Below are 5,879 nucleotides of genomic sequence, written 5' to 3' on the forward strand. Positions count from 1 at the left end.
CCTGCAGCTACCCCCTCCCTATTTCCATGGCTATCCTCAACATTTCCGGAGTCAATCCCTCCTGGGCTGGTGTGGATTGGGGTAAGATAGGCGGGGGGAGATGGACCACACGAATAGTATACCATTAGGGGTCCTTGTCTCAAAGGAGGATCGATTTATGCTTCATAGGGCCTAATATCCGATGTACGAGGCGGGTATTGTTGGTACCTTAGTGCTGCAAGTTGATAGAATTGTTTTTCGAGTGGCCTCTCTCCCTTTAATAATAGAAGGTTTCTGGTTCCTAGTATTGGTGAGTGAGTTCCTATTCTAGGTTGGGCGGCCTCTCTCCCTTTGATGATAGGAGGTTTCTAGTTCTTGATATTGGTGAGTGGGTTCCTTTTCTAGGTTGGACATAGAGCTATGGTCTTGGTATGAGTCTGCCATTCCAATGGTAGACATGGTTCCCTAGAATGTTGGATTAGTTTGGATCGGATTACTTTCACTCTGCCCTTTCTCAGGTCTATGGTCTAGTGGTGTTGTGGACTCTCTTTCAGGCTGGTGTTCCATGCCCTTGTCCCTGGGATGTGGACCATCTGATTGTGTGTTTCTTTCCTAGGATAAAGTTTTTGAGCCTTGCAAAAAGCATAACCACGCTTAAAAATAATGTTATCCAGTGTGGTTAACAAAAGTATTGTTGGCTATGAGATTAATCAAGCTTCTCTATTTATGAAAGAAATAGGCTTTCTTAATCATGTTATTAATTAGACTTCCCTTAATCAAGTAAACTAATCTTGTTTTTCTAATCAAGTTTCTCTTAATCATAAAATGAGTCAACTTCTCCTAATCATAAGAAAATTAGTTTATGCAATGAAGACCCAAGCAAAGCCTACCGAAGACTCAATGGGGGCACCATATAGGCAACAATTACAAGGAAGGGGGTTGTTTTTTTAGCACAAAAGTCACCTTTAGGGGAGATTTAATCAATCCAGATCATAATCATAGGGCTTAATCAACTATGCACAAGGTTTAGTAATCATGTGGAGGCACTAACAAGAGCATACCTTGGGTAGTTTGACCAAAAGAGAGTTAATGGGGAAGGGAGAGAGTTTGTAGCCAGTCGTGGCAAAAAGGTGAAGAGAAATCTGTAAATTGGAAAGGGAAGGATCTAATTTATAACCATTTACCCTTTGCACATCTATCTTTTATTCAAAAATAATATTTTATTCATTCTTTTTACTCGATCACATTCACTGTTTGGGTAAGTTCCATTTTGCATTTCATTTCATCGATTTATTAAACCTTAGCCATTTCCCTAAGGTTTGCCAAGCCACCTCAAAGGAACGAGCATGTAGAAATACATGCACATTAAGCTCCATTTTGCATTTCATTTCATCAATTTATTAAGCCTTAGCCATTTCCCTAAGGTTTGCCAAGCCACCTCAAAGGAATGAGCTTGTAGAATACATTTTCATAGTATTGGCAAACATGACAAAGATTTGGAAACTAGTGTAAAATTTTGATGAACACGAACGGTCAAAAAACAGGCCAAATTTTTTGATGAAATCTATGTGCAATACTGGAAGTGCATAATTCTGATTGATAAACGGTCATAAAAAAATGACAAACTAATATATATATTCGCCTAGAACTTCACCCACACATGTTTCTTAGTCTAATTAATTAGCTCATATCTCCAAAAAGAGTTTCCAAAAAAAAGATTATTCTACAAAATGGAGTGTCATAAGGAGACGGCAATGAAGGAGGCCTTATGGTTAGTGCGAGGAGCATGGTACTTAATCATGGGTAACAAGGTCAGAGGCTGCAAGCTTGAAGTGAGGAGGAACATAAGCTAACATTGCAATTGGATGTGGATCATGGCAAGGAGGTAATAAGAGGGGAGGAAGAAGCTTTCATATTTTAAAAGAGAGACAAGATAGAATTTTTCAAAGAAAAGTTACATATACATATATATATATATATGTATATGTACATATATATATGTATATATACATATGTATATATATGTACATATATATACATATATATATGTACATACACGTACACACACATATATACATATATATATATATATGTAATTTGAGAGAGAGAGAGAGAGAGAGGAGATTGGGAGTGTGTGTGTGTGTTATTAATGAGAGCATGTGTGTTATAAATGAGAGAGAGTAATGAGAGAGAGAGAGAGAGAGAGAGAGAGAGAGAGAGAATGTATGCATGAATGCACGCACGCATGTATGCACTTGTGCATGTAGAGAGAGAGAGAGAGAGAGAATGTATGCATAAATGCACGCATGCATGTATGTATGTTGGAGAGACGTTAAAAATTCCTTGCTCTAAACAAATTAAACTCTTGTTTGAGATAATATTTATCTATATAAAATGTGCTTAGTGTGTCATTATTATGTTTGAATCATTGGATCGATCCTTTCCTATGAGCCTCCCTAGCTTTATAAATTTAGCTCTGTGAATAGCATCACAATCTCTATCTTGTTTGTGACTATGTTACCATCTTTATTCTTTTATTTTGCAAAGTACTCCTACCTACTTACTTTACCTTCATTGCTCATTTGATTCTTGCATGCTCCATTCTCAGCATCTCAAAATGTTGTCTCGTCAACCTCAATGCAGAGTTGCATCTCTTAGCTGTCCAACCCTTCCATTGAACCTCAATGCAGAGTTGCATCTCTTAGCTGTCCAACTCTTCCAGATTATTACCTAGAGTGTGCACTGCCTCCTAGCACCCTGCCCTTCATCATGCTCCATTGGCCCTTCACCATGCTCCATTGCAGGGGTATACAAGACTTTCCTTAACATACTTGCAATGGGATTTAACCTCCTACCACAAGAATCAAGGTAAGGAAACATACCCACACTGGGTATGAACTCAACAGTCCATGAAGAACATGAACGTTCCACAATTATAGCTTTCTTATTCATTGCACAGGCCACATCCATAAGCAAGTTACTGTTTGATTCTTAAAATTCTTATTAATTGGTGTATTAGCGTAAAGAGACGTCTCCTCCTTTCAATGCCTACAACATGAACAAGTTCTCCTGGGGCCATTCACATGCATCAATGTGATCAGCAGTAACTGTACTAAGTACTTAGCATCCTGTCTTTCTGATTGTGTCCCACTAAACAAGATTCATCATGCCTAATCATGTAACAAATGTAGGCACTTAACAAAACAGATAGATGGCAGGAGCTGCTCTATTAGAGGAAGGTAATTACCTTGCATGTATTTAAACAGTGGAATTAAATTTTAGGGCTGGGGTGGATATCAAGGCTCATAGTTGAAATAGAAGGATAACAGTTATATGAAGTACTTCTTACACTTGAAAGGCATCTAGACATCTTCTACAAATTTGACCCTTCTTCTTGCAGGGTTAAACTTATTTGGACTTCTGCTGCACAGGATAGCTGCCCAGTACTCTGAAAAAGGAAGAGATTTGTTCCACCTGCTTCAGTGCTCTGTGAGCCCGGGCACAAGCTGTGGACGCCTCGATGTCCACCACAAAGACGTACTTGAACTGGCCTGCAGCAGTGGTGTCTTCTGCTTGCGGCTGCTGCACAGCACACGGCCGGCTCTCCAGGTTTGTTACCCTGATGTGTCGAAGGGCGAAAGCCGACATGGCCTTGCAGAGATCGGAGGGGCCGTTTTGAAGGGCGAACGCCACGGTGGTCTTGTGATCTCGGCCTGGCGATGGCGTCGGCAGCGGGTCTCTGGCGAGTTGAAGGAAGCGCGTGACGTTGCGCTTGTCGTCTTGGATGCCACCAGAGAGGATGTGGAGGCCGAAGATATGGGCGGCTTTGGAGGAGGCGATGACGGCCGTGTCTGCATAGGATGTGCTTGACGCGACGTCGAGGGCTGCGGATGTGGTGTCTTCTGCGGGGTGGAGAGACTCGGCCGAGAATCCTAGAGCGGCGAGGGTGTCCAGGCACTGGGAGAGGGCTTGGGGATGGCCGATCACTCGGCGGAGCTGGGCCTTGCTAGCGCCGGGACGGGCGAGGAGGTAATGCTGGACCTTCCACGGCAGCTCGCCCACGATGTGGAGGCGGTGGCGGAGAAGCAGGTCATAATTACGGTGGATGCTCCCATCCAGGCTGTTCTGGATAGGGATCAGCGCCCGGTCTGCCAGCCACGACTCCACGGCGCAGAACGCCGCCTCGAACTCCCGGCAGGGGATGGCTTCCGCGGCATCGCCATACGCTTCCCCCACCACTGCGTGGCTGTATGCTCCAGCATTGCCCTGGTAAGCAACCCTCACGAGAGCCGCCTCTTCGCCATTCTTGCTCGCTCCTGGGACTCCTATGGTTGACGAAGACAGTTCGAACGCCGCTGGAGCCTCAAAGCAACGCTCCAAATGCTGCCACTCTCGCGCACTACGGCTGTGCAGATCCTGCAGCTGGGCAACAATACGCCCCTTCTTGGTCGATGCCAAGGCGGCGAGGCGTATGACCATGCAGGGCTTAGATTGCAGGCAAGCCATGGCTGGTTGAAATGTACTGGAGGCCATGGTGGCACCGAGAGCTTGATCTCGCAGGCAAGCCATAGCTGGCAAGAGAAGGGACAACACAGGCAGACAAGAGGACTCCTAAACAAATATAAAGAGAAGAAGAAATGGACTCGTGACCGGTCAGACTTATGACCGGTCCCTATTCTCCCCTTGACCGAGCCAATCACGTGCCTTTCGTGGAAACTAACCACATACATGACATTAGCCCACATCGAGCAAAGGCCTGCACACATTTTCTTCACTATCTATTAAATTCACTAAGGTTGGCTTGTTGATTTCGATTAATTAATTAAAAAACACAATCTTGGGGACATATTCACACTTTTATAAGAAAAATTTAATTAGCCCACATTGAGCAAAGCCTTTCACTACCCTTCTACATCACTACCTATCACACTTCTATAAGAAAAATTTAATTAGCCCACATTGAGCAAAGCTGTACATCACACTTTTTTTTTAAATCGAAATAAAGGAACCCCCTCTTACTAGTCAGGGGGAGGGGAAATCGAACTAGTCCGGTGTGGAGAAAGGTCGCCACCTTAACCACCCGATTATTAAGGGGGAGAGGGGGAGGGATAATCGAAACAGTCCCGTGTGGAGAAAGGTCACCACCTTAACCACCCAGTTGTGACCCTAACCCCCTTTCCTTCATTACTCCAAAAAAATCTTGAAAAAGCACTCCCTTACTTGGAAATTGAGCACCTAACCTTTCTTGAAAAATCACTTGCTTCTACATCACAATTGAAAATCAAGCACCTAACATTTCATTCATTATTTTTACTTCTTCATCATAGTGCTTGAGAAAATTGTTTTTAAAAGAGCACTCACCTTTAGGTGAAGGAAAGGTCAAATCTATTAGTCAATCAAAATACATTGAACAGGAAGTTTAATATGCACCAACTCCATATTAAACATCCATGACAAACTTAACTTTCTCTTTAATCTTTTCTTTCCTCTTGTTCTTTCCTCCTGTTCGCATCAAGATTGAAATCTCGTTCTATTACTCACACTTGCTCCCTTCTTAAATCAAGTCTCTATAAACATGAGAGATTTTTTTTAAAAGGATATTGTCATGTTGTAACATGCAAGAACACATGCATAACTCTAAATTTCTCTAGTTCTCATGAATAGTTGATCACCATATAAACATGTACCAAAACAAATAAACATAATCAATCTACCACATTTTTGGCACAATTTTCTATAGTCTTCTTATCAATAATATACATGAGACAAGGGTTCGACACATCTCATTGCCACTCTAAATGGAATTTTTCCCTCCCTCCTCTCATAACAACACACATGCCTTTTTTGATCCTCCATACTCCCTTAGTCATGTGGTTACGTGGGTGTGCCACTTGGGCCGA

General features: G+C 42.7%; 1 pseudogene; it reads right to left on the reverse strand.

Annotated features, from left to right (window-relative positions):
- Positions 1 to 3,387: 3,387 nt before the first annotated feature.
- On the reverse strand, positions 3,388 to 4,548 carry LOC147609909 (arogenate dehydratase/prephenate dehydratase 6, chloroplastic pseudogene; annotated as a pseudogene).
- Between the last annotated feature and the right edge of the window lie 1,331 nt (positions 4,549 to 5,879).

This window comes from Cibotium barometz, chromosome 50 (genome assembly GCF_041138505.1).
Source record: "Cibotium barometz isolate CiBa-2024 chromosome 50, ASM4113850v1, whole genome shotgun sequence".
NCBI lineage: Eukaryota > Viridiplantae > Streptophyta > Polypodiopsida > Cyatheales > Cibotiaceae > Cibotium > Cibotium barometz.